The sequence below is a fragment of the Cavia porcellus genome, unplaced genomic scaffold (assembly GCF_034190915.1).
Source record: "Cavia porcellus strain 051 isolate PalLab524CR breed Dunkin Hartley unplaced genomic scaffold, mCavPor4.1 scaffold_4, whole genome shotgun sequence".
Taxonomy (NCBI): Eukaryota; Metazoa; Chordata; class Mammalia; order Rodentia; family Caviidae; genus Cavia; species Cavia porcellus.
Window position 1 is genome coordinate 101,990,141 of NW_026947487.1, and position 11,343 is coordinate 102,001,483.

Genomic DNA, 11,343 nt, shown 5'->3' on the forward strand with positions numbered 1-11,343 from the left:
CAAAGCCCTGAGTTTGATTCCCGGCTCCAAAAAAAAAAAAAAAAAAAGGAAATAAAAATTTTTGTAAATAAGGAGGGAAGAAGGTTTGAAGCGAGGAGGAAAATGGAAAAAAAATAAGCAAGATACATCATCTCCAGGTACTAATTCCCTATGCTAGATGTTACTATGTATATCTAAAGTGTACAGGGGCTAGAGATAGAGAGATTATTGTTAGATCACTTCCCTAATATGTGCAAGACTCTAGGTTCAATCTTCAGCACTGCCAAAAAAAAGTAAAATGTACCAGTAAAAAAAGAAAAATACGCTTTCCCTTCCTATTAGTTATACTGAATTTTTCTCCTCTTCCCCTTTTTTCTTAGAAATCCCTGGGAAAAACAGTCGTGATTCCAAGATGTCCTGAGATCGTGTGGTTCTGTGAAGTGTACTGAACTATATTACTTTAAAAACAAAACAAAAAAACTTGAGTACATGGATAGATTTTGTTTTTACTGTAAAAGAACATACCTGTGCTGCCTTTTGCAGTAATTAACTACCATTGTTAACATTGTCATATTTTATATTTCTGATAACAGTGATGACTGAGAATCTGTTTCAATTTCGGACTGAAATAAGTGTTGCCACTTTCCTAGGCACAGTTTCTTTAAAAGTGCAGTTAAAATTCAAAATTGAACCACTCAGTTGTTATTGCTATTAGAAAATAATATTTGTCATGTTTACTTTTATTATTTTCTTTATTGCATTATTTTAGTCACACAAAGGTTTATAAAAAGGTAAAGTTCATTAATAACTAAGGCTATTTTGTTGTTGTTGTTATATATGAAAGGTACAGCTGGTGGCCAAAGTGAAGGAATTTTTCAGTTTTTATGGAGAAACTGAGGGGGTAACATTCCAAGAAGCTGTATTAAGAACTCTACACAATAAAAGGACTCTGAATTAAATATTAAAGTAGATGATGACACGCTTTACAAAACTAGGGACAGCTGGAATGCTATTGATTTTATCTGTCAGAGAGTTCTATTGAGGTTTAGCTATAACTACGTTGAAAATCATTATTTTGCTCTGTGAAAAAATGAAGAGGGTAATACATAGTAAATACATTCTGATATCCTCCTACAGTTGTAAACTGACAGTAATTTAGTCTGTTTTCTTCTTAACCCACTCTTAGGCTGGAGTTCTGTTTATATGCATCGCTGTTACTTTACATCTCCTTTTCCCTTCAATTTAGACAACTATTAATATAGTACTGTGACCCTGTAACAACTTAAAGGGAAAGGCCACTTTGACCCAGGGTGACCTAGCAACTCTGCAGCACAGGACAAGGAGAGCTCTTTAAGAATTACTGGGAACTGATTGCTGAGAAAACTGCATCTATCCCTCACTCCCACCCCATCCTCATGAACGGTGCTGTTCTGAAGTCTTTAAAATTTCCCGTCTAACAGAAAACAGTGTAGTGCTTGCTTCAGCAGCACATATAATATAGAAAACAGTATCCATTTTCATTTAAAAAACAAATCCAAACTAAAATTTCTTGAAACATCACTTTTCTCTGAGCTGCAGTGAATATAATTCACTTGTCACCTCAGTGCTTTAAAGTTTAAGAGGTCACTTACCTGATGGCTCCCATAAGCCTTAGGCTTTATAGGGTCATATCATGGACTTAAAATGAAATGTACTAACTTGTGTTACATCTATAAAGAGCAAAATAACACACTCCAGAACTTACAGATGTAGCGTTAGTTATACAGTTTGGGGTGTTCTTACCACCAATGGGATGCCTGCTTCTAACTACCGCCTGTGTCTGGATATGTGCTTACGTCTCATTTTCCTTTGGGCATGTGGAAAGCTGTCAATGCAGTGTAAGGCCAACGTGTATGTGTGGCTTCTATGTATTGATATAAAGTTTTGGTATCCTTGTCCATTCATTTTTTTTAAATGTACAAAAAATAACCTGTTAATTGTTGTTGGAGGCTACTTTTCTGTTTGATTTTTTTTTTCCTTCTTCCTATTCTATACATTTAGTTGACCTGTGTGGATTTGTGGTGTTGGTTTTGTTTATATAGCTAGATTTTATCCTTTTTGTGTTATCTCCCTTTGTTCTTTGAATGTGCTCTTCTTCTGTTTTTCTGTTTATTCTCCTCCATATTTCCTTCCACTCCCCCGCCCTTTCTTTCTTTCTCTCTCTGATTGAGAGGCATTGAATTACGTTTTCAGTAGTACAGGCTTCTTGCCGATATGAAGGGAACTTTTCAGAAAGAGACCTACTCTGGGTCATTTAATTTTGAATACAGTTTTCAATCGTTCAAGTTTTGGATGGTTTATATCTAATGTGTGTTTCATTTTTTTGGAAAGCTATATTTTGTATTTAGGAAATGGTATACTATTTTGCTATTTGTACTGAGTGAGTACATTGGCATAAATATAGAAATTTATATATATACATATATATAAACTATTCTTTTTTTGCCACACATTTTTGTGGTAAATTTGTGAGTTTGTCTGATGTTCTACCACAACGTGGCGTCTGATAACAGTGAGGGGGGGTTTGTTATGTCTTTATTGCGTATTTAAGTACCTTTTGAAACAATGACCTGTTCATCCGTAGCCATTCCATCAGGCAGTTCTTGATGTTATTAGTGAGCTGAAGGCAGCTTCCTGTGTTTGCTGCATCTTTCAGTCAGCAAAAAGTTAATGAGTGAGGAAACCTATTGAGACAGTTGTGTCAATTGGTATTTCACAAGAATGAGCCATTCAGCCTTTGCTCACTATGTAATATTTTATTATTGTAATAGTTAATTGGCTTTCTGTATTCTATGCCTTTTATTTATAAAAACACTAAAAAATCCCATGTTTGTAATTTTAATAACATTTTCCCCATCTTGTAATATTCAGAGCTACTTTATAAATTCTATGCACCAAAAGTATTTTTCTCAATGTATCTCTTTCCCTGTCCCCTATTAGGAAAAATTACTCAGTGTAGTTCAGGTTATGAGAAGGATCAGCCACACAATCCAGTGCTTCAGTTTTAAAATGTAAAACTGTAACCCTAGAGGGCTGCGTATAATGCAAGCAAGCTCAGCAGGTATTAAAAAGAAAGAATTTTTTAAACACTATATTTTATCTCTGAATTTTCTTCTGAGATTATGTAGGATACTCAAGAAGTTTGTTGTTTGTTCATCAATTTGATTAGATTGTGTGTCAATACTGCACCATGAGTGAAGTGGTGGCAAGAAGACTGGCTTGTGTGGTGCTTCTGTTCTGTGCTTTAGCAAGAGGTTTATCCTTACAAAATAGGGGTTGGCAAAGCCAAGTCACTGGGACCAATTTTCTGTTTTATAATATCTAGGTTTGGAACAGAACATACACCTGAACTGTAGTGGTTGGATTGGATGGAGGCATAAAACCCAATTTTTATTCTCATACATTTTGTGGTTATTTATACAAGGGCTGTGATACGCTACCATATTCTTAATCCATAATGATAGTTTGTTTCTTGGTTTTTTTGTTTTTTAAACATTGTTAAATGTTCCTTACCCCTAAATGTCAATGTTAAGTTCCACATTCTGAATATATGATTTGGTTACAAAGAGTATTTGTCTTTTTATTGAAGAATTAGCTCAGTGGTTGATACTTTTGTTAATAAGGCAGTTTCCTAGTTACTGTTACAAGTTCCAGGTAGAAACTGTAGAAAACTCAGTGAGCCAGCAAAGGCCTTGGAAACAACAATTTATTAATTTATGGCAGAAAGACCAAAATAAACTGTGAGCCACATTTTTTTATGCTGTTACGTTCAGTTACTCTTGCTTTCAGCAACTCATACAAATGCTTGGAGCTTATCTTTCTGTCTCTATGTGAGTTATTCCTTATCATTCCATTATATATCTATACCAGTAGAAGATCATTAGAACTCATATTTTGCTTCTGAGTTATAGTAATGTGATAAAAGTATAGTGTTACTTATGATTTGGAAGACCATGTTGTTATTTAACCAGCAAAAATCTAATTTTCCCAGATTCCCTAGAACAGGTCTTAAAGGGATTATAGAAGCAGTATTTGTAAGGGATCTTCCTTCCTCTTCTCCCCTCTCCTCCTTCCTTCCCCCTCATTTTCCTTCTATCATCCTTTGCTTTTTAAAAAATATAATGTGCTTGAAATTTCATTACAATATATTTCTTGCCCATCAAAACCTTGGCTAATGTACCAAGGAAAAAATAATGTCAAAGGAAATAAGGAAGATGATGTATCTGTCCCTTCAGAACTAAAACAATTCCTTTTGACCTTGTAAACCATTATAAATGCTTGTTTTAGAAAAGTGAAGTTTGTTAGACACATCAACAAAGGAAAAACAGAATAACTTGATATAGTAGGGCCAGGGATTTATCTCAGTGGCATAAATGCCTGCCTGGAAAGTATGAGGTCATGTGTTCGATCCTTGGTACAAAAAAAAAAAAAAAAAACCAAACCTGAGGGGCTGGGGATTTAGCTTAGCGGCATTAGCACCTGCCTTGCCGCTATCGATCCTCGGTACCGATAAAAAAGGAAAAAGAAAAAAACCTGATGTGCTAATTAAATTAATAAATTTGACAGAGGTATAAATATTAGGAATAATCTGAGAAGCTTTTATCCTTTCTGGTAAAGTTTTTCTGGTCTGATGTCTTATTTCCTAACTGATCATTTACTTGTTCTTGTTTTTGTTTTTGTTTTTGATACCAGGGATCGAACTCACCACCTTGCACTTAACCAAGCAAGCGCTTGAACCACTAGAGCTAAATCCCTGACCTGATTATTTAAAACTAATTGGAAAGCTGGGGATGTACTCAGCAGCACAGTCCCTGCCTGACAAATATGAGGTCCTGAGTTCAATTCCTGCTACCCACAAAATATTAAAATAAAGTTAAATAAGCCTAATTGGAAATTATGAGACCTATTTACTTTGAATCTTGACTTTAGGTTTCATCTCTTACCAAAGCAACCATTTTATATCTGCATGCCTTTGGCTATTAGAAAGGACTTAATGAAATAGAAACTGTGAATGAGCAAATAAATTAAAAAAGTAACTCAGGGCTGTGCATAGCTCAGTGGTAGAGCATTTGATTAGCATGTGCCAGACTCTGTGTTTCATACCCAGAATTACCAAAAGTAAAAAGAAACAAAGAAGTTTTCCTTTCTGCCTGTTTGTGTCACTAGAGCTAAATTGCAGAGGTATCATTCATAAGTATGAGGGTCTACAGTACCATTTGTGATACTCAGAAATGCTGTAATTTTTAAAATCTCTTTATTTTCATATTATTTTAAGTGTCATTTATTAATAAAATTCTGTTTTTACTCCACTTGTTCTTTCTGGAGATTTTTACATTAATATTTTATATCTAGATGAAATTGTTTATGGAAAAGTGCCTTTTACTGTGATAGTACCCTTTTCTTATATCATTTTTCACCATTACCAAAAACATGTAAAAAACTGGTCTTTTATGAAGTCTCGATTGTCACCTCATAAGTTCCTTTAACTTAATAGCAGCAGAGATCCATTGCTAGATTTGGTCCTTAGGGGAGAATAAGTAAAAGATTGCTGTTTATGTAAAGTAACTATCAATTTGTCTTCATCTCAACAAACTAACAATAGGTCTTTCCTGAATACTAGTGAAATTTTCACTATGTATATGAGAGGACATGTACACAAATGGGTGGAAATTTCAGAAAGGAACTATATAAAGCACCTGTTTGAGCCAGGTGTGATGGCACACCCCTGTAATCCTAGCACTCAGGAGGGTGAGGCAGGAGAATCACTGCAAGTTTGAGGCCTGCCGAGGCCACAAAGTGAGTTTAAGACCTACTTGAACTGCTTAACTGCATAACTTTTTTTATGATCTTAATTAGATGGATGAAAATAAATCACTAAAACATAAGATAGACAAGGCCTGACAGTATCAGCTTTTCTGCACTTAGAGTTTGTTTTTTGGATTTTGTTTTGTAGTTCAAGATGGCCTTGAGGCAATCCTCATACCTCGGCCCCCAAGTGCTAGGCTTATAGGCTTGTGCCAGCACTCTCAGATATAGTATACTTCTTGCCCATCAGAGCCTCAGTAATTTGCCTAAGAAAACTAGTGTCAAAGAAAAATAAGGGAAAATTTATACCTGATTCCTTTCAGACATAAGAAAATAACTTTTACTAGATACAGTTGCATTGAGTGTCTTTCTGGGTGTTTTAATTTTCTTTTTGTTCCAGCTGCTTACCACAGGGGTGGTGCTTAAAGAAAGGACCATCAATAGCAGATTGGGACTGTAGTACCTTTGTGATAGAGCTCCCTTCCACGTGCAGGAATATTTGTGACTGTTAGTAACACTGAGAACTACAAATCTTTATGCAATATTCTTAAAAGCCTACTGACATTATGCACTTTAATCATTCCAAAGAAGCCAAAAATGCTACTTAGTGAGTCTTTCCTATTGAATGATTCTTAACCTTTTAGAATCCTGTGTCCCCTTTTTAATTTGGATATCAGACTTGGTGTAAGTGTTATGTGAATATTCTCTAAAATGACTTTATAGTGGGACTTAGAAATATAATTGACTTGAGGCGAAATAATTATACTTTAAAAAGCCATTTTAGAAACATTATAACTGATTATATATTTGAGAATGCATTAAAGCCCAGTTCCCCTTCCTGTATATTTTATGTCATTTTATAAGATAATTATAGTATGAACGTTTCCATATGTAAACTATGGTTCTTAAAATATGGTCCTCAGCCACCAGCTAGTATCAGTGTAACTTGGAAACTAGTTATCGGTACCGGGAATCGAACTCACGACCGCCTGCTTGCAAGGCAGGTGCTTATGCCGCTGAGCTAAATCCCCAGCCCCAGAAATACATGTTCTTGAACCTTATCCCAGATAGACTCAAATGGAGCTGAGCAGAATTAATAAGCCCTCCAAAGGTTGTGATGCACACTAAAGTTTATGAACCATTGGTATAAAATATATCTAGTGAGAGCAAAAATGTTTCTTTTCCTACCCATGGAGATAAGATTATGCATTGTCAAAAAAAAAAAAGATTATGCATTGTCTTTTAGGTGATTTCAGCTTATCTTGTTGTCTATAATCACTTATTGACAGTGATAATTTATTCTTCATACTGCCTAAGAAACACATGTATTTTATATACATGTACAAGTTAGTCTGGTTATTTATAATTCATTGTTAGTTTGGCATTTTCCTACCACTTACTAAAAGTTTACATTAGATGACTGATTTAAATATATATAGGTACAATGTTCAGTGTTTCTTTTAATTGTTATAACATTTAAGTAGCTAAGATATTTGATGGGTGCTAACTTCTCCTGTTTATCCATAATATGGGTGCATTGTGGGCAGTATAATACAAGCTTTCTTTTCATTGATTCTTACTTTACTAGCAGACCACAATTTTGCTGTGGCTAGATCAACTCTCAGAACAAAATTATCATTCCTTATAATTATGTTTCTATCTGAGATAGTAAGATGGCCAGGTTAACAGCACCTTACTTTCTTCTTTTAATAGATAAAACTTCTTTGAAAGTAGCTTGCTTCACATTCACATAACAGTGTTACAATACAAATGTAGCTCTCTTTGGAGCTTATGCTTCAGATAGAGTTATTTGCTAAAATAAATATTAAACAAGATAATGCATTATATAATTTGGGCATTTTTCCCCTTCACAGTTGTTAGCATCATGGTAAATGTAAAGTAGCCACAAGATAAATAGATTTGTTCATTTTTATTTCCTTATCTAATCTAGTACCTTCATAGATACTCTAATCTTCCTTCCATTGTTTACAAATTGCCAATTCGTTAACTTGTGAAAGAAAAAATTCACTTTTCAGATTAAAACTAAGTGTATAATCATTTTCTAAAAATCACCACTGCTGTCTTTCCTTAATACTAGCAGTGGAAGTTTAAGTGGCTTATTCTACAAGTTTTGGTGCTAGTGAATTCATAGGCAAACTATTGGGAAATGCTCTAGTTACATTCCTCCTTTTTTATCCCTTTTCCCTACTTTATTGCATAGTACTGTATATTCCTCTCCCCAAAGAATTGTACTACTATAATTCTCAACCCAATTTGTAATATCCTTCTTTAAAACTTTTGTGTTTAAACTCTGTTAACCCTACTTAATTACCCTAATTCATTCTTCCCACCGTCAGAATTTCATTTTGCCTGGTTTGTAGAGACTGCTTGCTTATTATTTTAGCTGGTGCACCTCATCAGAACAGCATACACAGAAAGAAACACACAAAAGATCTCAGATGTGTGAGCATGGGATTGGAATCAGACTTCTGTGTCCAATAAAGAACTATCCTCACCCAATGTGGTGGCACATGCCTATAATTCCAGCTCTGGGAGGCTGGGGCAAGAGAATTGCTATACATTTGAGCCCAGCCTGGGCTACCTAGTTCAAAGCCAGCCTAAACTACATGTCTCAAAACAACAAAAACTGTCCTGCACTGAAGTGATCATGACTTAACTAGTAACAGACTGATTCCAAAAAACTTGTTCATTTCTTTTGATCTAATGAATGTACTTACCTACTTCTCTGGCTTCCAGTGATAAGCTCCAAGTGGTTGCTGCTTCTTTTTTTCTTTTCACGACTTTTACTCAATTTCACTCATATCTTTTACTTTTAGTAAGCATATTATAAATATTTCATTAATCTGTTCTCAAGTGGTTTAGGTACCTTTCTGCCATTTTAATTTATTAATTTTATTTGCTTGAGCACACTGATCAACCACTGAACTGCCTTCTATTGTCCTGCAGTGATATTAAGGTTACATTTTTGTGTATATGGCTTTCATAGTTGGGATTTCAGAGCACTGACACCAGATATTTTTGAGTTTCTCTGGGGGAATTTCATTTGCATCTATGTTTTTAGCTATCTGTGATAACTTGTTAAATATTAAAAAGATATTTTGCTTCTATTGGAACATTTGTATACTCGCAACTATATTTCTGTAAACAGCTGCAGTCAAAAATAAAACATTGAAAGTTTTCATTTTGTGGTTAAGTTTTTCCTCAAACTTTGCATGTGTGCATAGGTGTGCCTACAAAATGAATATGTGGACATGCAGAAATCCTTGAGTACTTACTTTGTGCCTACTATTCTGCCAGGAATACAATGATACATATCACTGGAGATATATATATATATACACACACACACACACACTTATGCCATGCAGAATAAAATTGCGTGAGTTAGAATCTTTATTCCACTTAGTCCAATTACTTTGTACTTCATAAAGTAGTACATATGCATGGAGGTGCTCCTGTCTGCAGTGCTGCTGCTTCGGATAGCAAATGTCCCTCTCACGGTCTCACTCTTAGCAGGTGGCCTTCAGGAGCAGTCTGTGTGCTCTTAAAGCAAACTGTATCCCATTTCTACCTCTCTAATATTACTTTCCCTTCCTAGCAACTTTAACCACAAACACATTTGTTCATTTAAATTTCTTCACGAGGCTAGGTGTGATGGCACATGCCTGTAAGCCCAGGACTTGGGAGGCTGAGACAGGAGGATTACTGTGAGTTTGAGGCCAGCTTGGACTACATAGTGAGTTCAAGGCCAGCATGAATTAGAGTGTCTGTCTCAACCTAAGTTTCTTCATGAGAATATACCTCCAAGAGAGCAAACCCTTGTTTAGCTGTGGTGTTCGTATTCCACAATAGTACCCCGCCTGTTGGCTTTTATACAGCTGAATAAATACTGCCTGAGGCATTTGGTTTACAGCTTATCAGTTTGTTTCTCCGTTTCTCCTTTTTTCCTGGCTCTTTTTAATGTTTTTGAAATTTCCTTAGAGGTTCTGGTTTGTTCTGTGACCTTATGGGGTGAGGTCTGAAACCATGAACCCAGCTGTGATTTATTACTGAATCCTCTGATCCCATCTCCATTAGATTCTATGTGGGCCCAAATATCTCTGTCACTAGCTTAACTGGTATCAATGAATATGGGTCTGTTTGGTAAAAGTGAATTTTATTAGGAACTTCCAGAAGTTTATACAAAAGTGAAGATGATAGGCAACAGAAAATCCTTCTAAAGAGAAACACTCATGTTTAGTAAGCATATTATAAATATTTCATTAATCTGTTCTCAAGTGGGATACTGATACGTTATGGATACTGAAGAAAAATGTCAGAGCTACCCAGCACCCCATGAATAGGATCCTCCAACCTCACCCCCAGTAAGGTCTTTTTTGGGCAGGTAAGAGACCAAGTTTTAAGCCGCCTACCTGGCTTTGCATCATTTCTGGACTTTCTTGCAATGCACCAGAAGAGGGCAGACTTTGATCATAGGTTGCAATTGTGGGAACAGTGGGAAAATACATTTCAAGAACTTAAATGAGAAATTCAAGTATTCTGCCAAAATTGGGGGCGAGGGTAGAGCACATGACTAGCATGTGGAGGCTCAGTCCCAGCACCAAAATAATTACCTAAGTTGTTTATCACAGCTAATAAAACACCAGACCTACAACTTCATCCCAGAAATCATGGAATCAAAACATTGCACTAAGCCAAGCATGCACATCATACTAAAAGAGGTAGACTTTTAGTCTCAGCACTGTGAAAGCTGAGGCAGGAGGATCCCCAAGTTTGGGTTCAGCGTGAGCAATTTAGAAAGACTTTGTCTCAAAAAAAAGAAAAGCTAGGTATGATGGTGCATGCCTATAATAGCAACACTTTCAAGGCTGAGGCAGAACTCACTGCAAATTTGATGACCAGCCTTAACTACATAGCCCCAAGGGAGTGATCACTGGAAAGTTAGCAATTTAGTGATACAGAAAAATAACTGGCAGTTTGTATAGATTAGAAATAAAGGTTTTGTTTTTGCAAAGGTTATTATTTTTTTTTTCTTTTTTTTTTGTCTTTTTCATTTTTACCGATACCGGGGATCGAACTCACGACCGCCTGCTTGCAAGGCAGGTGCTTATACCGCTGAGCTAAATCCCCAACCCCTTTTTTTTTTTTTTTTTTTTTGTATTTTTGTATTTTTACCGGTACCAGGGATCGAACTCAAAACCACGCGCTTGCAAGGCAGGCGCTTATGCCGCTGAGCTAAATCCCCAGCCCCGCAAAGGTTATTACTGTTATTTGGTTTTGTCTTTTTGAGACAGGGTCTCATCATGTAGCTCAAGCCGGACTTGGAACTCTTGGTGATTGTCCTACCTCAGCCTTGAGAGTACTAGAGTTTACAGGCATGTGTCACCATGCCTGGTTATTTTTTAAGTATCAAAATTACAGTTTCCTTCTTGAATTCATTCAATGTAGCAAATGAGGACTGTGGATGTTGGTTTATTTTCTTCAAAACATTAAATTACA

The 11,343-nt window shown here is 35.8% G+C and overlaps 1 protein-coding gene across 8 annotated transcripts in view; it reads left to right on the forward strand.

The window, feature by feature from the left end:
- Nfat5 (nuclear factor of activated T cells 5) overlaps positions 1-9,025 on the forward strand; it is a 121,970-nt gene extending 112,945 nt beyond the window's left edge. For all 8 annotated transcript variants that reach the window (XM_063247575.1, XM_063247576.1, XM_063247578.1 and 5 more), the window contains one exon: positions 360-9,025. The gene's annotated coding sequence lies outside the window, so the exon portion shown is untranslated. The remainder of the gene's footprint in view (positions 1-359) is intronic.
- The last annotated feature ends 2,318 nt before the right edge of the window (positions 9,026-11,343 follow it).